The sequence below is a fragment of the Triticum aestivum genome, chromosome 6A (genome assembly GCF_018294505.1).
Source record: "Triticum aestivum cultivar Chinese Spring chromosome 6A, IWGSC CS RefSeq v2.1, whole genome shotgun sequence".
Classification (NCBI taxonomy): Eukaryota; Viridiplantae; Streptophyta; class Magnoliopsida; order Poales; family Poaceae; genus Triticum; species Triticum aestivum.
This window is the reverse complement of record NC_057809.1, coordinates 398521717-398543189: the sequence shown is the minus strand read 5'-3', so window position 1 is coordinate 398543189 and position 21473 is coordinate 398521717.

The window sequence follows — 21473 nt, the reverse complement described above, 5'->3', positions numbered from 1 at the left end:
ATAATTCAACTTGTGAGGTCTCAACTGACGTGAAGCATATGAAGCAACTCTTCCGTCCTGCATAAGTACACCTCCAAGTCCTAGGCGAGAAGCATCGCAATACACTTGGAAATCCTTGTGTATATCCAAAAGAATCAGCACTGGGGCTGAAACCAAACGTTTCTTCAACTCCTGAAAACTGGCTTCACATTCCTCGATCCATTTGAACTTGGTGTCTTTCTTCAACAACTCTGTCATGGGTTTCCCAATCTTGGAGAAATTCTCAATGAACCTCCCGTAATATCCAACGAGTCCTAGAAAACTGCGGATGTCTCCAACTGAGGTGGGTGCCAACCACTCAGTGACCGATTGACCCTTGGTAGGGTCTACTGCTATACCTTCTCCTGATATAACATGCCCAATAAATCCTACTTCCTTCAACCAAAACTTGGAATACAATTGATGTTCTCTGAGCTTCTTGAGAACCAAGCGCAAGTGTTCCTTGTGTTCCTCTTCATTCTTCGAGTATACCAAAATATCATCAATGAACACCACAACAAACTTATCCAAAAACTCCATAAACACCTAGTTCATCATGCTCATGAAATAGGCAGGGGCATTAGTCAATCCAAATGACATGACCGTGTACTCGTATAACCCGTACCTGGTGGTAAAAGCTGTCTTAGGTATATCCTGTTCCCGAATTTTCAATTGGTGGTATCCTGATCGAAGATCGATCTTGGAGAATACTTTAGCTCCTTGCAATTGGTCAAACAGATCATTGATCATTGGTAGTGGGTACTTGTTCTTGATCGTCACTTCATTCAACACCCGATAATCAACGACCATTCTCAAAGATCCATCCTTCTTCTCAACTAAGAGCACCTGGGCTCCCCATGGTGATGAACTTGGTCGAATGTAACCTTTCTCCAATAACTCCTTAATCTGTTTCTTGATTTCCTCCAGATCATTTGCGGGCATCTGATAGGGTCTCTTCGATATTGGTCCGGTGCCTGGCAACAGCTCAATCAAAAACTCTATGTCTCGATCTGGCGGCATGCCTGGTAGTTCCTCTGGAAATACATCCGAGTAATCATTCACAACAGAGACTTCTTCTTAAACAACTCCCGAGAGATAATTTACTTGGGTCCTCCTTGGCGCATGCCTAGACACATACTTGATCCTTTTTCCCTCCAGGGTGGTGAGTAAAATTGACTTGCTAGCATAATCGATGTTTCCTCTATACTTTGATAACCAATCCATGCCTAGTATTATATCCAGTCCTTGTGAATCCAAAATTACTAGGTCGGAGGGGAAAACATGGCTACCAATGGTTAAGGGTAACCGATCACACCATCGGCTGGCCATATACTCTGCTCCTGGCGAGCTTACTAACATTGGTGACCTCATTTCTAAGGTTGGCAACTTAAACTTGTATGAATGCGATGCACCAGTATCAAAAAGAACAAGAGCGGTAAATGACTTAACCAAAAACTTACCGATCTCTGCGTCAGGTTGTTCTTCAACCTCCTCCACATTGATGTGGTTCACCTGACCTTTGGTGAAGGGATTTGTCTTCTTTCCTGAGCTTCCATTTCCATTGCCATTCTTCAACTCAGAACAATCATTGGCGTAGTGCCCAGTCTTCCCGCACTTGTAACATGTAACATGGCTCAGGTCCTTCTTGGCGGGCATTGCTGGGTTGGGGCGGTTCTGGCTACTGCTTACTCCATTCTCGTTTCCATTCTTAGGCCCACTATGGTTATGGGGACTTCCTCCATTGTGAGTATGGCCTCCATGGTTATGGGTGTATCCTCCAGAGTTAGGGGTAAAGCGAGGCTTCTGCTGAGCTCCAGAATTGTACTTCCCCTGTCCATACTTCGGTTTGTGGCTCTCTATCTGCCGCTGTTTGTTCTCAAACATAAGGGGCTGGTCTACCAACTCCTGGTAGTTAGTAAATGTTGCCACCATCAACTGCATACTCATCTCATCATTTAGCCCTTCCATGAACTTCTCCTGCTTCGCAGCATCTATGGCCACATCATCCGGGGCATAGCGAGCTAACTTACTGAACTCATCCACGTACTTCCCCACAGTACAGTTTCTCTGGCGTAAGTTGTGAAACTCATGCTTCTTCATTCTCATAGCTCTAGTTGAGACATGTGCAGTACGAAAAGCTTGCTGAAACTGATCCCATGTGACATTGGCTATGGGAAAATTGGTAGTGTAATTCTCCCACCATGAGGCTGCGGGTCCATTTAGTTGGTGTGCGGCAAAGTGCACCTTCTCAACATCTGTGCAACCTGTGGTGGTCAGCTCCCTTCCAATCCTACGGAGTTGGTCATTAGCAACAATCGGCTCGGTGCTACTGGAAAACACCAGTGGACTCAATCTCAGAAAACGGGCTAAGTTGTCAACTGGAGGTGGTGACGGTGGGTTGTTGTTGTTGTTGCCTTGGTTCTGAACTAGTAGCTGCATCAAGGCATTCTGCTGCTGGATCAACTGAGTGAGCTCCGGTGGTAAGGCAAATACGGGGTCACGTCTCAGAGGCATCTGATGGGTTTAGAGGGAAGAGATTAGAATAGAATGAGGTCTAAGGGAAATCACTACCCATATGCACATGAGGCAAACACACAATCATAATCACTTCACTCAATTCAAACAAGGGCATACAAACGATCTAACTATCGTTATAGAATACTCGGACTATTCTATATACATGGAGGGATACTACTGATAATATGGTGGTCTACTAGAAATTTTGATCGGAAGAAGATTCCATGATATCTGCTCCAGCTTCGTCTTCATAGTCATCATCACTATTAGGGTAAGAGTCGGTGTCATTGATGCTGATGTAGTCTTCAGGCTGATCGTCACCTCCTGGCGCAGGGTCTCCCATGAATACTCCTAGCTTCTTCTTCAGGTCTTCATTCTTCTCCAGTAGTACTGCAATCTCCTCTTCATAGCCACCGCGCATAGACTTGAGTTCCTCTTCAAGCTCCATGTTCCTGGTCATCACCTTCTTCATGTCTATCATGCTTGCGCACATTTGGTTTTCCTGGCGGCGAATGTGCTGACTTAATTCCTGGATGTAGGCTGCAATGGACTTGTCCCTGCTGGTGCAGATCATCTCCCATTGCTCATCTCGGCGTCCACATATCTGGTAGATGGTGTCCTTAAGATCCTTGTGGTAAACTTCACCGATGCGTCCCATGGCTATGTGAGCTGCCATGCTCTTCCCTAGACTCCAGGTTGGTGCATCAGAGGAAAACTCTATGGGCTCAGTAACTGGTGTGAATGTCCTTCCTGGAACATGAACTCGAATGGTCCAGCGCTCTTCTTCCTGTAGAGTGGCGGTGTAGGTCCCGGTGAAGCTTGGTATTCTGATATTCAGGTATCTAGTGGCTTCCTTCAAGTGGAGAAGAGTCAGAAATGAGTAGAGAAGAGGACCCTATGGCTTATCTTAGTGGTCGCGTCCTACAGTCAACGTGTGCTTTGATACCATCTTGTAGAGTTCCAACCTCAGACGGTCAAATCTCTGTGTATAAGTGTCATCCCTGGATCGGTAATGCTGACACACACAGTACTTGAAGGATTTATAACAGAGTTTCAATCACACACTTATTACATTGAATGTCTCAAAAGAGAACTTACAATAATATGGCTGAAGGCCATCTAAATAAGATAACAGCGGAAGGCTTGGAAGATAAAGCGAGTCCATCAACTCCAACGGCATAGCTGAGTGCAAGACAACGACCTAGCGCACCTTACTCTTCGTTTGAAAAGTCTGCAACATAATACGTTGCAGCCCGAAATGGGTTAGCACATGGAATATGCTAGCAAATATAACACTATAGAGCAATGAACAAGTAGCAGCTATAACTATATGCATATTTGGCTCGTGGAGGCTCTACGGTTATTTTTGCAGAAAGCTAGTTTTTCCCTACAACAAAGGAATATATTTTATTTAACTACAAGTTTGTTGAAAACATTGAGAATGGTAACCCCATCTCAATCCCAATTAAAGTAATCATCAACCTAACAAATTAATTAAAGTAAAGTGATGAGATCAACATAATAATTTAAATACCAGATACTCAAGATGTCCATAACCGGGGACACGACTAACCATGATTAGTTTGTACACTCTACAGAGGTTTGCACACTTTTCCCCACAAGACTCGATCACCTCCATTGATTTCTCGCACTACAGGGTGTTTGAGAAACGGATGACCGAGACACAGTCTTTCAGAAGAATTAGCCCTTTCGACGGGTAAACCGTACCACCTACATCCCCTACATCTGCTAGTTTACCACTGAAAGAGGTCACACAGCATACTCAACTATGCCAGAGCCCATAATGGCTTGTGGCTGCACATGGAAGTTTCCATCATGAATAACAATATGATCCCTTTGATCCTGGGTGGCGAGCCATAGGATGATCACACAGGTACCCCGGATCTCCTTGGACAACACTGGATTCCCCAGGTGCCCACAAACAATCCACCCTGATGTGTGTTAAAGTAGCTGAAGGAAATATGCCCTAGGGGCAATAACAAAGTTGTTATTTATATTTCCTTATATCATGATAAATGTTTATTATTCATGCTAGAATTGTATTAACTGAAAACTTAGTACATGTGTGAATACATAGACAAACAGAGTGTCACTAGTTTGCCTCTACTTGACTAGATCGTTGAATCAAAGATGGTTAAGTTTCCTAGCAATAGACATGAGTTGTCATTTGATTAACGGGATCACATCATTAGAGAATGATGCGATTGACTTGACCCATCCGTTAGCTTAGCACGATGATCGTTTAGTTTGTTGCTATTGCTTTCTTCATGACTTATACATGTTCCTATGACTATGAGATTATGCAACTCCCGAGTATCGGAGGAACACTTTGTGTGCTACCAAACGTCACAACGTAACTAGGTGATTATAAAGGTGCTCTACAGGTGTCTCCGATGGTACTTGTTGAGTTGGCATAGATCGAGATTAGGATTTGTCACTCCGATTGTCAGAGAGGTATCTCTGGGCCCTCCCAGTAATGTACATCACTATAAGCCTTGCAAGCATTGTGGCTAATGAGTTAGTTGCGGGATGATGCATGACGAAATGAGTAAAGAGACTTGCCGGTAACGAGATTGAACTAGGTATGAGATACCGACGATCGAATCTCGGGCAAGTAACATACCGATGACAAAGGGAACAACGTATACCGTTATGCGGTTTGACCGATAAAGATCTTCGTAGAATATGTAGGAGCCAAGAGCATCCAGGTTCCGCTATTGGTTATTGACCGGAGACGAGTCTCGGTCATGTCTACATAGTTCTCGAACCCGTAGGGTCCGCACGGTTAAAGTTCGGTGACGATCGGAATATGAGTTTATGTGTTTTAATGTACCGAAGGTCGTTCGGAGTCCCGGATATGATGACGGACATGACGAGGAGTCTAGAAATGGTTGAGACATAAAGATCGATATATTGGAAGCCTATATTTGGACATCGGGATAGTTCCGAGTGAAATCGGGATTTTACCGGAGTACCGGGAGGTTAACGGAACCCCCCGGTAAAGGTATGGGCCTTAGTGGAGAGAGAGAGAGGAGACCAGGGCAGGCTGCGCACCCCCTCTCCCTCTAGTCCGAATTGGACTAGGAGGGGGGCGGCGCCCCCCTTTCCTTCCTCCCTCTCTCCCCTTCCTTCTCTCCTAGTCCAACTAGGAAAGGGGGGAATCCTACTCCCGATGGGAGTAGGACTCCTCCTGGCGCACCTTTCTAGGGCCGGCCGGCCTCCCCCTTGCTCCTTTATATACAGGGGCAGGGGCACCCCAAGACACACAAGTTGATCAGTTGATCTTTTAGCCGTGTGCGGTGCCCCCCTCCACCATAATCCACCTCGGTCATATCGTAGCGGTGCTTAGGTGAAGCCCTGCGTCTGTAGCATCATCATCACCATCATCACGTCATCGTCCTGACGGAACTCTTCCTCGAAGCTCTGCTGGATCGGAGTTCGCGGGACGTAACCGAGATGAACATGTGCTGAACTCAGAGGTGTCGTATGTTCGGTACTTGGATCGGTCAGATCATGAAGACGTACGACTACATCAGCCGCTTCTCATCACGCTTCCGCTTACGGTCTACGAGGGTACGTGGACGAAACTCTCCCCTCTCGTTGCTATGCATCACCATGATCTTGCGTGTGCGTAGGAATTTTTTTAAATTATTATGTTCCCCAACAGTGGCATCCGAGCGAGGTTTATGTGTAAATGTTATATGCACGAGTAGAACACAAAGGAGTTGTGGGCATGAGTATATACATATTTCTTGCCGTTACTAGTTGATTCTTGATTCGGCGGTATTGTTGGATGAAGCGGCCCAGACCAACATTACGCGTACGCTTATGTGAGACTGGTTCTACCGCCGTGCTTCGCACACAGGTGGCTAGTGGGTGTCTGTTTCTCCAACTTTAGTTGAATAGGTTTCAATGAGCATGGTTCTTTGTGAAGATCAAAAAGCAATCACTATACTACGTTGTGGTTTTTGATGCGTAGGTAAGAACGGTTCTTGCTCAGCCCGTAGCAGCCACGTAAAACTTGCAACAACAAAGTAGAGGACGTCTAACTTGTTTTTGTAGGGCATGTTGTGATGTGATATGGTTAAGACATGATGAGATATAAATTGTTGTATGAGATGATCATGTTTTCTTGAAGTTATCGGCAACTAGCAGAAGCCTTATGGTTGTCTCTTTATTGCATAAGATGCAAGCACCAAATAATTGCTTTACTTTATCGCTATGCAATAGCAATAGTTGCAAAAGCAATAGTTGGCGAGATGACCATATGATGACACGTTGATAGAGATCAAGATGACGGAGATCATGGTGTCATGCCGGTGACGATGGAGATCATGACGGTACTTTGGAGATGGAGATCAAAAGCGCAAGATGATGATGGCCATATCATGTCACATATTTTGATTGCATATGATGTTTATCCTTTATGCATCTTATTTTGCTTAGTTCAGCAGTAGCATTATAAGATGATCTCTCACTAAATTTCAAGGTATAAGTGTTCTCCCTGAGTATGCACCGTTGCGATAGTTCTTCGTGCTGATCGGGTGTGATAAGCTCTACATTCACATACAACAGGTGCAAGTCAGTTTTGCACATGCGGAATACTCGGGTCAAACTTGACGAGCCTAGCATATGCAAATATGGCTTCGGAACACTAGAGACCGAAAGGTCGAGCGTGAATCATATAGTAGATATGATCAACATAGTGATGTTCACCATTGAAAACTACTCCATCTCATGTGATGATCGGATATGGTTTAGTTGATATGGATCACGTGATCACTTAGATGATTAGAGGGATGTCTGTCTAAGTGGGAGTTCTTAAGTAATATGATTAATTGAACTTTAAATTTATCATGAACTTAGTCCTGATAGTATTTGCATATCTATGTTGTAGATCAATTGCTTGCGTATAGCTTCCCCGTTTTATTTATGATATGTTCCTAGAGAAAACTATGTTGAAAGATGTTAGTAGCAATGATGCCGACTAGCTCCGTGATCTGAGGATTATCCTCATTGCTGCATAGAAGAATTATGTCCTTGATGCACCGCTAGGTGACGGACCTATTGCAGGAGCAGATACAAATGTTATGAATGTTTGGTAAAGGTCGGTATGATGACTACTTGATAGTTTAGTGCACCATGCTTTACGGCTTAGAACCGAGACTTCAAAAACGTTTTGAACGCCACAGAGCATATAAGATGTTCTGAGAGTTGAAATTGGTATTTCATACTCATGCCTGTGTCGAGAGGTAGAAGACCTCTGATAGTACTTGGCCTACAAGATGGAGGAGAATAGCTCAACAAGTGAGCATGTGCTCAGAATGTCTGAGTACTACAATCACTTGAATCAAGTGGGAATTAATCTTCCCGATAAGACAATGATTGATAGAGTTCTCTAGTCACTATCACCAAGTTACTAGAACTTCGTGATGAACTATAATATGCAAGGGATAACGGAAACAATTCCCAAAGCTCTTCGCGATGCTGAAATCGGCGAAGGTAGAAATCAAGAAAAAACATCAAGTGTTGATGGTTGACATGACCACTAGTTTCAAGTAAAAGGGCAAGGGAAAGAAAGGGAACTTCAAGAAGAATGGCAAGCAAGTTGCCACTCCCGTGAAGAAGCCCAAAGCTAGACCCAAGCCTGAAACTGAGTGCTTCTACTGCAAAGGAAATGGTCACTGGAAGTGGAACTGCCCTAGATACTTGGCGGATAAGAAGGATGGCAAAGTGAACAATGGTATATTTGATATACATGTTATTGATGTGTAATTTACTAGTGTTTATAGAAAACCCCTCGGTATTTGATACTAGTTCAATTGCTAAGAGTAGTAACTCGAAACAGGAGTTGCAAAATAAACAAAGACTAGTTGAGGACGAGGTGACGATGTGTGTTGGAAATGATTCCAAGGTTGATAAGATCACCATCGCACACTCCCTTTACCTTCAGGATTAGTGTTGAACCTAAAATAAATGATATTTGGTGTTTGTGTTGAGCATAATATGATTGGATCATGTTTATTGCAATACGGTTATTCATTTAAGTCAAAGAATAATTGTTATTCTGTTTACATGGTGGTCATACACCCAAGGTGAATGGTTTATTGAATCTCGATCGTAGTGATACACGTATTCATAATATTGAAGCCAAAAGATGCAAAGTTAATAATGATGGTGCAACCTATTTGTGGCACTGCCATTTAGGTCATATTGGTGTAAAGCGCATGAAGAAACTCCATACTGATGGGCTTTTGGAATCACTTGATGCTTGCGAACCATGCCTCATGGGCAAGATGACTAAAACGCCGTTCTCTGGAACAATGGAATGAACAACAGATTTGTTGGAAATCATACATACTGATGTATGTGGTCCAATGAGTATTGAGACTCGTGGCGGGTATCATTATTTTCTCACCTTCACAGATGATTTGAGAAGATATGGGTATATCTACTTGATGAAACATAAGTCTAAAACATTTGAAAAGTTCAAAGAATTTCATAGTGAAGTGGAAAATCATCGTAACAAGAAAATAAAGCTTCTATGATCTGATCATGGAGGAGAATATTTGAGTTATGAGTTTAGTCTTCATTTGAAACAATGCGGAATAGTTTCGCAACTCACGCCACCCGAAACACCACAGCGTAGTGGTGTGTCTGAACGTCGTAATCGTACTTTACTAGATATGGTGTGATCTATGATGTCTCTTACTGATTTACCGCTGTAGTTTTGGGGTTATGCTTTAGAGACGGCTGCATTCATGTTAAATAGGGCACCATCTAAATCCGTTGAGACGACGCCTTATGAATTGTGGTTTGGCAAGAAACCAAAGTTGTAGTTTCTTATAGTTTGGGGTTGCGATGCTTATGTGAAAAAGCTTCAACCTGATAAGCTCAAACCCAAATTGGATAAGTGTGACTTCATAGGATACCCAAAGGAGACAGTTGGGTACACCTTCTATCACAAATCCGAAAGCAAGACATTCATTGCTAAGAATGGATCCTTTCTAGAGAAGGAGTTTCTCTCGAAAGAAGTGAGTGGGAGGAAAGTAGACCTTGATGAGGTAACTATACCTGCTCCCTTATTGGAAAGTAGTTCATCACAGAAATCTGTTCCTGTAACTCCTACACCAATTAGTGAGGAAGCTAATGATGAAGATCATATAACTTCAGATCAAGTTACCACTGAACCTCGTAGGTCAACCAGAGTAAGATCTGCACCAGAGTGGTACGGTAATCTTGTTCTAGAAGTCATGTTACTTGACCATGACGAACCTACGAACTATGAGGAAGCGATGATGAGCCCAAATTCCGCAAAATGGCTTGAGGCCATGAAATCTGAGATGGGATCCATGTATGCGAACAAAGTATGGACTTTGATTGACTTGCTTGATGATCGGTGAGTCATTGAGAATAAATGGATCTTCAAGAGGAAGACGAACGCTGATAGTAGTGTTCTTATCTACAAAGCTCGAATTGTCGCAAAATGTTTTCGACAAGTTCAAGGTGTTGACTACGATGAGATTTTCTCACTCGTGTCGATGCTTAAAAGTCTGTCCGAATCATGTTAGCAGTTGCCGCATTTTATGAAATCTGGCAAATGGATGTCAAAACTGCATTCCTTAATGGATATCTTAAAGAAGAGTTGTATATGATGCAACCAGAAGGTTTTGTCGATCCTAAAGGTACTAACAAAGTGAGCAAGCTCCAGCGATCCATCTATGGACTGGTGCAAGCATCTCGGAGTTGGAATATATGCAGACTTGCGGTGAAGCCTGTATTTACAAGAAAGTGAATGGGAGCACTGCAGCATTTCTGATAAGTATATGTGAATGACATATTGTTGATCGGAAATAATGTAGAATTTTCTGGAAAGCATAAAGGAGTGTTTGAAATGAGTTTTTCAAAGAAAGACCTCAGTGAAGCTACTTACATATTGAGCATCAAGATCTATAGAGATAGATCAAGACACTTGATATATTTTCAATGAGTACATACCTTGATAAGATTTTGAAGTAGTTCAAAATGGAACAGCCAAAGAAGGAGTTCTTGCCTGTGTTGCAAGGCGTGAAGTTGAGTAAAGACTCAAAACCGACCACGACATAAAGTAGATAGAGAATGAAAAGTCATTCCCTATGCCTCAGTCATAGGTTCTACAAAGTATGCTATGCTATGTACCAAACCTATTGTGTACCTCACCATAAGTTTGGAAAGAAGGGTACAATAGTGATCCAGGAGTGGATCATTGGACAACAGTCGAAAATATCCTTAGTGGAATAAGGAAATGTTTCTCGGTTATGGATGTGACAAAGAGTTCGTCATAAAGAGTTACATCGATGGAAGCTTTGACACCGATCTGGATGACTCTAAGTCTCGATCTAGATACATATTGAAAGTGGGAGCAATTAGCTAGAGTAGCTCCGTGCAAAGAATTGTAGACATAGAAAATTTGCAAAATACATACGGCTCTGAATGTGGCAGACCCGTTGACTAAATTTCTCTCACAAGCAAAACATGATCACTCTTTGGGTGTTAATCACATAGCGATGTGAACTAGATTATTGACTCTAGTAAACCCTTTGGGTGTTAGTCATATGGAGATGTGAACTAATCACATAAAGATGTGAACTATTGGTGTTAAATCACATGACGATGTGAACTAGATTATCGACTCTAGTGCAAGTGGGAGACTGAAGGAAATATGCCCTAGAGGCAATAATAAAGTTGTTATTTATATTTCCTTATATCATGATAAATGTTTATTATTCATGCTAAAATTGTATTAACCGGAAACTTAGTACATGTGTGAATACATAGATAAACAGAGTGTCACTAGTTTGCCTCTACTTGACTAGCTCGTTGAATCGAAGATGGTTAAGTTTCCTAGCCATAGACATGAGTTGTCATTTGATTAACGGGATCACATCATTAGAGAATGATGTGATTGACTTGACCCATCCGTTAGCTTAGCACGATGATCATTTAGTTTGTTGCTATTGCTTTCTTCATGACTTATACATGTTCCTATGACTATGAGATTATGCAACTCCCGAGTATCGGAGGAACACTTTGTGTACTAACCAAACGTCACAACATAACTAGGTGATTATAAAGGTGCTCTACAGGTGTCTCTGATGGTACTTGTTGAGTTGTCATACATCAAGATTAGGATTTGTCACTCCGATTGTCGAAGAGGTATCTCTGGACACTCTCGGCAATGTACATCACTATAAGCCTTGCAAGCATTGTGACTAATGAGTTAGTTGCGGGATGATGCATTACGGAATGAGTAAAGAGACTTGCCAGTAACGAGATTGAACTAGGTATGAGATACTGACGATCGAATCTCGGGGAAGTAACATACCAATGACAAAGGGAACAATGTATACTGTCGTGGATTTGTCACGGCAGATGTTCTTATTGTCAGGACTTAATCGTGAGGCCAACGCATCTGCGGTAGCTTGAGAGGAGTTGATCGTGACGAGAGACACAACACACAAGACAAGGATTTAGACAGCTCCGGGCCCCGGGAAACATCATCCGGTAATAGCCCTACATGATGTTTGTGGCTAGGTCTCATTATGCTCATGAGGGAGATGCCGCATAAGCCGGCTCCCCTTTAGTTGTGTCTAGCCTTAGAGATTGTTTCTTGCTTGTTCCCCTTTGGGGAGCCTGCCCCTCCTTATATAAGTTAGAGGGGCGGGTTACATGTGGAGTCCTATTAGAATTAGGACTAGTCTACCTTCTAATACAAACCGGATACAAGTCTAGGTCCTAACTCCTTTTAAGACAAATATTCCTCACTCCTTTCCTCTTAAACCGGCCCACCATAACATGAGCCGACCTTCTGGGCCTTGGGCCTTGTCATCCGTCTGTCCCGCCTGCCGGGTTACTAGTGAATCATAATGTTCATTCAGGTTGCTTGTAAACTGTCTGGTCAGTGCAGGTCGCCGGTGAATCGCCAAGTCCAGCCGGGTTATACTTCCGGCCAAGTTACGTCGTGGGGTATATCCCCAACATTAGCCCCCAAGTGTAGCTTGGATTTATCCATGGTAAACTTATGCTGCAAAATAAACACAAGAACAAATTTGATAGGTTGTGCTCCTAGTTAAGAATTCTTGTAAACCGGCACCTGATCATCCTTAAGTCCTTGTCATGTCCTCCTCCTAGAAAATCCGGGTCAATAGACCAGCTTTATAATCATTTTTCTTGTAGAATAAATATTGTAAATAAAGAATCCATTTCAGTCGGCCTTCAATACTTGACCAAAATGTTGGTCATTGAAATATTCAACTGATATCTAGCCGGTTTGAAACTTTAGAATTTGCCGAGCTATGACTTCCGAAATCACTGGTTATAAAACAGATAATTCTGGTTTATGATTGTTGCCAACCCCGGGTTTCGATTGTTTCCAGCGCCGAGTTATGATTGTTGCTGACGCCGGGTTATGATTGTTACTGACACCGGGTCAATCTGGTTTATTCAAAACTGAGAATTTGAAGATTTTTCTCCCTTGTATCCAGATTACTTGTAGCCCCCAAGTCTGGAGCAGAACAAAGTGATGGCTTAAGACTTGCTTCAATATAAATACTGCCACTTAAGAAGAAATCCATGTTGTTCATCCCAGTCACTTAGCAAAAACTGAATACTCCATATTATGTGGCCCCCAAGTGTCGGGTTGTCATGCTTGCAGCAACCTGGGACTTGTAATTGCCTAATGCTCAAAAAACTTCAACCAGTGTAGCCCCCAAGGGCCGGGTCATTATGCAATAATGAGAAGGGACTTTATAAATATAATCATGCTTAATAACATCATATGATGTAACTCCGTCATGGGGCTTGAACCCATGTCCACAAGGTTAAGAGCTTTGTGCTTTACCAACTAAGCAGTGGACCCTTGAATATAATGGATTAAGACTTGTGTACCTTGAATCATTGATAGGAGCAATTGGTAGCCCCCAAGGGCCGGCTCATTATGATGTGATGAGTTGGGTCTTCAATAAGGTGAGCAAAAAATGTCTTTGCATTAGCCCCCAAGTATCATGGTGCATGCTTGCAGCGACATGAGACTTGCATACTTGATGTAATCTCAACTTGAACAATGTAGCCCCCAAGTGCCGGGTCGTAAGCCTGCAGTGACTTGAGACTATTCCTTCAATTGTATAATAAATTATATCCATTGCGCTGAAGCGACTTTGAAAACCTCAATCATAATATTGGTTATTGATAACAATAATAAAAATCCAGCCGTGTTGGCTATTAAAGATTTGAATAATATAATTCAATGATTTATGAGCGCATGATCCAATGGAGCAATCCAAATATATACTAGCGACTTATAGTCCCAAGCCAATCCGGGTTAATAAACACTGGATAATTTATCATCATACTGGCGATTTATAGCTGAAAGCCAGGCCAGGTTAATAAACGCCGGTGATTTATAATCATGCTTTATTCAACCTGTTTCTGCATACAACAAGTTTAAAGTGTCCTGGCGGTTTACCGCCGGACGGGTCATAATGCCCAACATATAACCCGGGTTTATATCCAAGGCTGCACTTAAGAATAATCAAATATGAAATATATTGTACCAGTAAGGGTGAATCACATCGTTGGTTTACCAACTTTTTGTAGTAAGGGTGATAACCCTAATCTTGAGTACTGATAACTCCTTCCATATTTTGCCGGTTTATGATAAGACACCGGGTTGTAATAAACACCGGATTATCCATATATAATACTGGCGACTTATAGTCGAAACCAGACCGGGCTAATAAACGTCGAATTATAATTGATCATGCACTGACAACTTGTAGTTGAAAGCCAAGCCAGGTCAATAAACGCCGGTCTATTATAAAATATTATAGGCCTCATTAAAGGAGAAAAAACTTGGCAAATAAAAGCATATGAAAACTTGTAGTTGAGGCTTTTCACGGGCTGCCAGGCCCCAAATTCGAGGCTTTTCATGGGCTGCCAGGCCACTGAGTTAAACCACTTCACAAAGCCTTTTAAGATGGTCCTCAATCCTTAACCAATCATCGTTTTAACTTTGACAAGTTCAGGGTCTTATGAGATTGACTTTTCAAAGTTTGGTGGGTCATACCAGGTTTACCTGGACGGAGTGACTTACTTAAAAAAGGCATGCTAACTCGGGGTTTTAGGTGTATACACCAGGCTTCCAAGCCATGGCTTGATAGCCTATTACAAGTGTAGATTCTTTGTTCGCTGCGATAGCAAAGAATCCCCAAGCAATATTTTGAGTTGTGCTCAGTAGGTGCCTATGTTTGAGTTGTGCTTTTGCAACACTCTCTTTGGCCCCTAAGTAATTTTCTTTTGGTGGCTTTGCACCGATCAAGAGGTGTAGCTATGGTTTGATTACGACCAAGCCCCCAAGTGATTTCATTGGTGGCCTTACGCCGATCAAGAGGTGTAGCTATGGTTCAAATACAACCAAGCCCCAAGTGATATTGTGAGCTGTGCTCAAAGGATACCCATGTTTGAGCTGTGCTGTGCAGTAGACTCTCTTTGGCTCCTTATGATAATATTGGCTTGATATCCGGAATCAAGAGGGTAGTAATGCTATGTTCTCTTTGGTGAATACACCTATGCTTGAATAGGAAGCCCCCAAGTGATCATATGAAAATGAGCCCATAAGGCAGGATACCCATGTTTGAACCGCGCGTCAGGGCAACAGGTCCTCTTCGGCAACCTTTAACTTTTTGCAAGTGATAGATTCTTATTGAACCAGGATTTTGAACCGGATATTGAGAGCTTCAGCGCTGTGTGGGAGACATGATTTCCCCTAAACCGGATTTTAAACTGGAATCTTCATTTTCAGCCGGAAATTTTTCTGACGACCTTTAAACTCGAACATGCGAGAAGTTAATTCCTTTGTGAACCGGACATTCTTAAACCGGATTTGAGAGCTTCAGAGCTTTGTGGGAGACATTTTTCCCTTGAACCAGATTTTAAACCGGAGTCCTTTCTGATGATCCAGAACTTCTTCATTAAGCTGGCATTTTGTAACTGTCATATACTTTCTAAGCCGAAAATTTTCTGATGGCCTTTAAATTTTTATCGATACAACAGTAGCCGCTGGGACCGGGTTATCTTTCCCTCCATCGTCCTGGGGTTCTTAAATTTGCTGAAACTGGCAAGATTTGCTGAGTCATGTCATCGTAGCCCCCGAGTCTCAAAGGTGACTCAAGGAGTTGTCTTGAGATTCTCCATATTTGACCGTGATATAAACCAGCATGAGTTGTATATCATTGGCGTTGATAGCACGATGTGAATCCACAGAAGGTTGAGGTGACTGCGGCGGTTTATAAATGATCTGTATGAGCCATGTCAACAACTCGGCCAATGGTTCCTTCCAACTGGCTATTTGAAGTTATCCAAACTGTAGTGGCGGCGACTTGCACGCCTGCCCATTGAGCCATCCAGTGTAGACGACGGTTGATAGTATATGATAATTTACCTCCAATTTGTTGAAAGAAAACCGGGCTACCCAAGCTGTGACTTGCTCATACTCAATAAACAGCTCATGCAGACTGGTGCAGCCTGGCGTGTTGATGTAGACCAGGCCGCAAGAGACGGACGGAAAATACGACCGCAACATCCAAAGCGGCTCGAAGGGATGAATCGGCCGCGACATTGTAAGCCGGTGCGGACGGGCGAGTTAACCACATCATATTGATGTAAACTGGTTTGCAGAACGGCGGCTTGCAGACATATTCACCGAGCTTGATGGTGTGGCCGGACGCTAGTGCATTATAATGATGGTGCGAGCTATACATCCATGACACAGCCATAGCTTTTGCGATGAACAATTGCTCCTGGATATGTTAGGCCAGAAATTATCCACTGCGGAGTTGATGATCACCACAGGCGAGTCGGCCGTGGGAGCAGACGAATGAACCGGTCGCGGTGTTGTAAGCCGGTGCGAACTGGGAGAGTCGGCAGCGGCGTTGTAAACCGGTGTGGATGAGAGAGTCGGCTGCGGGGGCGGACGGGCGACTTATCTGTGGTGTTGTAAACCGGCGCAGACGAGTGAGCCAGCCGCGGTGTTGTTGTTCTAGACTGAGCCACAGAGGTGGCGGTTTGCACACACATTTGTTGAACAATGCGGTATGGTTGGATACTGGCGCTTGATAATATTGGCACAAGCTTTATATCCGTGACATAACGATCATTTTTGCAGCGAATAATTGTCCTGCATCAACAATATTGCAGACCAAGGCAAAGATAAACTGTTCTTTGATAAAACAATAAGTGTTAATAAAATTATTTTAGACGAATATCACCTGATGTTTGTGAACGATAGATGATAGTATGCTCCATATGGCCGGGCGAGTTAATTGCGGGCGCGGTAAATCGTGCGGACGGCGAGCCAATCGCGGACGCGGTCCCGACAAGAATATGTAAACCGGGCCACATGGATGACGAATTGCGCACGTATTCGTCCAGCAGCACGGCATGGATAATTGCTAGCGTAATAGTGATGTAAGCGCGCATCCCTTACGCACACCTTTGTAATGAATACTGATCCTGCGAAAAAATATCACAAACCAGAGTAATCGTTTTCAAACAATTTAACCCGTGCTGATAAAATATATGGAACAGATAGCACCTGGTTTTGTTTTTGCCAGATGAACGCGGCTGCTGCAACAGTGGAGGCACGGAGGCAGAGGGCGGGGGAGACGCCTGCGTGGGAGGCTATGTGGGTAACGGCTGACAAGGTAGGGTGCCGGTCTAGTCCGCGGCTAGTAGCGGCACAGGCACTCGCAGCGATGGCCAAGTCCTTCTCTGAATTATGGAGTTTTTTTTCACGCCTGTGCCTCCACGCAGGGCGAACCCGGCAGCCCATAGGCAACAGGCACGGCGGCTCAAGAACTCAGTAGTGGAAAATTTGGCGTGACATCAGCAACAGTACAGCGGCTCAAGAGTTGCAGCGGCAGTGTGTTAAGACGGCGGCGGCTCACCCCTGCCGCAGGTGATGCGGCGCTTGGCGTGGCGATTTTGAGGTGGCTCGGTGTGGCAGCTGGCAATTTAGAGGCAAACAAGGGCGGCGGCTCTCAGGAGTACAATGTTGGTGCAACGGATCATGCCGCCACTGATTCTTACTGCTGCGCCGTAGGTCCGCTGTGGTGGTGTGCTAGTTTGACTTTCCATTGACCAGAAAATACACTGACATGCACATGAGCTGGAGCCAAGACGAACGTGGTATATGTGCATGAAATAAGGCACACCTTTGAGAACCCATGTGATCACCAAGTAGTACTCGAGGTTGATGAAATTATCCTTGGCCTTTACCCAAAGTGTCGTAGCACCAGTAGCCTATGAGTTGACGCCTCGGAGTTTTAAATCAGCAAAACAGTACACCGTAGTAGTAGAAATTGACTGTCTCGGTGATTTGACAACTGACCAAGACACAGCGCAGGTAATCCTGATGGTTTGATTGCATAGGAAACCGAGTTGGGGCTGACCTCTGCTGCCGTGTACGAGTTGAATCCGCAGAAGAAATATTTGTCGGTCTCGATAACGTCTGACAATGCAGAAAAACCATCTTGCTTCGGACTGATGGATCACCAGGTTTACGTCGACAACGGCTCACAGAATGCTCCAACCTTAATTTTCTCGAACTCGGATCCCGTATATGTAAACTCCAAAATTATTTACAATCTCGATCCATAGAACGATGAGTGTGCCAGCTCTACCCAAGGTTGTGGAGGTGCGCGGTGGAGGCTGGATGAACAGGAGCCCATGGATGAACAGTCGCAGGTGGAGGCTGGAGGAGGTCGACGGTGGATGAATAGTAGCTCGTGGAGGCTGGAGGGGGTCGACGGTGGAGATGGACAGTATCCCGTGGAGTCCCATTTTGCGGTACGCCACACCCCTCCGGATGAACAGGACCCCCGTTTCGACCGTAGCGCTCCAACACAAGTCCGTTTCCTCCGTTTTGCGGTACGCCACACCCCTCCCGATCAACAGGACCCCCATTTCGATCGTAGGAGGTCCGTTTCCTCCGTTTTGCGATACGCCAGACCCCTCCCGATGAACAGGATCCCGTTTCGAATGTGGTCGGTCGAACACAAGGCCGTTTCCTCCATTCTGCGGTACGCCAGGCCTCGTTTCCGTTGCCTGTTCCGTCCAAGCCCTCCCGATGAACACGACGCATTCCGTTGCCTCCCCATGAACACGATGCATTCCGTTGCCTCCCCATGAACACGACGACGACGCTGTTTCTTCGTTCTGACCCAGCCATGTACATGAGCCCTGGCCGTACGTATGCGCGAGTAGGCGTTCGAGACCCCGCCCGTATGTACACATACGTGGCCGTATTTTCTTTCTTGCACCCTGGCTGCTGTACGTACGTGTACATGCTACGTGCGCGCCTCTACTACGACACGTGTGCGCCTCTACTACGACACGTGTGCGCCTCTACATCGACCAGTATGTATGTACACGTTCGCGACCAGAATGACAACGCTACGTACGCTTTGACCAGGCGGGTCCTGATTGTCAGGCACTTCCTTGCCTACGAAGATGTAGCTGGTGGGTCCCAGTAGTCAGGGGGGCGAAATATGGTGGCCCGTCCGGTGGGTCCCCGCTGTCAGGTGGAGGAATAATTATTTTGCACGTAATAAGGAGGCACTTCCTTGCTGCGGCCGTGGACCCAGCTGTCAGCCTCTCCACGTACAGTCCACGTCCAATGGAAGCCGTTCCTTAACCACATTGACCATGCCGCGGGGAAGACGCGACAGTGGATGCCCACGCGTAGAGGAGTACGAGGGCACTGGTTCACTGCGGTGTGAGGCTGTCATCGCCGCAGAGTAACAGGGGGTGTGGGTGAGTAGAGGGATGGCCTGGCCAGCGGTGGGTGTAGTAGGGTGCGGTGAGGCCTCCGCCGCATCGCAGCCGGCCACGGGAGGCAGGAGCGCGAGGCACGACCGGCGCTGGTTTGGGCGGCTGGAGCAAGAAGACCAGAGGTTGAAGAAGCACTACGGCCGTTGGATGGACATCGTATGGTCACTGGAGCTAGAATCGTGCATATTGACTAAGTTGACAAAGCCCTCCGTCCCCGTCAACTTAGTAGGCCCACAAGTCAGCCTGCCACTATACTGGGTCCCAGCTAACAGGGGGAGTATTCATTTTTTGTGCGTAATAAGGAGGCACTTCCTTGCGTGCGAAGATATAGCTGGAGGGTCCGATCTGTCACCGGCGGTAACGTTTTTTCACGAAATACAGAGGCCCTTTCGGTGGGTCCCTGATGTCAGGTGGAGGAATCATTATTTTGCGCGTAATAAGGAGGCATTTCCTTGCGTGCGGCCGTGGACCCAGCTGTCGGCCTCTCCATGTACAGTCCACTTCAGATGCATGTCGGTCATTGACCATGTTGACCAGGCCGCGCCGAGAGCACCAGGGTGGTGGACGACGGCGAGGCCTATGAAGGGAACGACACGGAGGCAGGGAAGACTCGGCAGTTGTTTCCCATGCGGAGGGGAGTACGACTATACGAGGGTTTACTGGTTAGGCTGCCGTCGCCGGAGAATAACAGCAGGTGTGGGTGAGTAGAGGGATGGCTAGGCCAGCGATGGGAGTACGGTGGGGCGGTGAGGCCTGCGCGGCAGCACAGCCGGCCGCGGGGCGGAGGGAGCAGGCAGTCCCGCCAGTGCTTGTTTGAGCGGCTGGAGCAGGAAGAGCAGAGATCGAAGAAGCACGACGGCCTTGGATGGACATCCAACAGTCACTACTTGTGCGTCAGCCTTTTTTTAGGAAAGCCTCAAATCTGTGGAAAACAGCATACAGCCCATCTGCCATTATTTCTAATAATTTTCAGCCCATTTGCTAATTATTAAGGTTTTTTTGGAGCCCATATTCTTTTTGTTAGCATTACAGCCCAAATTGTGGCCACAGTTAAAAAATTATACGAAATTTTGCATATTTCGGTGCGGTCCAAACTATTTTTAATCCCGAAATTTCGACTCACATTCAAACTGATTTTAAAAATAAATGTATATCAATATAAAATCAACAAATTCTCCACGCATAAAAATTAATGTAATTTAAAATCTTGAAATGAAAAAAATAGGTATTTGAAACTAATTGCCGGTTTGATGTGTTTTAAAAATGTACAGCCCATTTCTCATTACTGATGGGCCATTTTCTCGGCCAGCCGAATGAAAGTTGGCCGAGGTTGGAGCAAGAAGACCAGAGGTTGAAGAAGCACTACGGCCGTTGGATGGACATCATACGGGCACTGGAGCTAGAATCGTTCATATTGACTAAGTTGACAAAGCCCTCCGTCCCTGTCAACTTTGTTGGCCCACAAGTCATCCTCCCACTATGGTGGGTCCCAGCTAGCAGGGGGTATTCATTTTTTTGTGCGTAATAAGGAGGCACTTCCTTGCGTGCGAAGATATAGCTGGTGGGTCCGACATGTCAGCGGGGGGAACGTTTTTTCGCGAAATATAGAGGCCCTTCCGGTGGGTCCCAGCTATCAGGTGGAGGAATCATTATTTTGCGCGTACAGTCCACGGCCGATGGATTTCGTTCGTTGACCAAGTTGACCAGGCCGCGCCGAGAGCACCATGGCGGTGGACGACGGCGAGGCCTAGGAAGGGAACGACACGGAGCCGGGGAAGACTCGGCAATGGTTGCCCACGCGGTGGGGAGTACGAGGGTTTACTGGTCCGGCTGCCGTCGTCGGAAAATAACAGGAGGTGTGGGTGAGTAGAGGAAGGGCCTGGCCAGCAATGAAGTAGGGTGGGGCAGTGCGGCCTGTGCGGCAGCATAGCCAGCCACGGGAGGCGGGAGAAGGCAGTCCCACCGGAGCTAGTTTGGGTGGCTGGAGCAAGAAGATCAGATATTGAAGAAGCAGCACGGCCGTTGGATTAACATCCAACGGTCACTGCTGC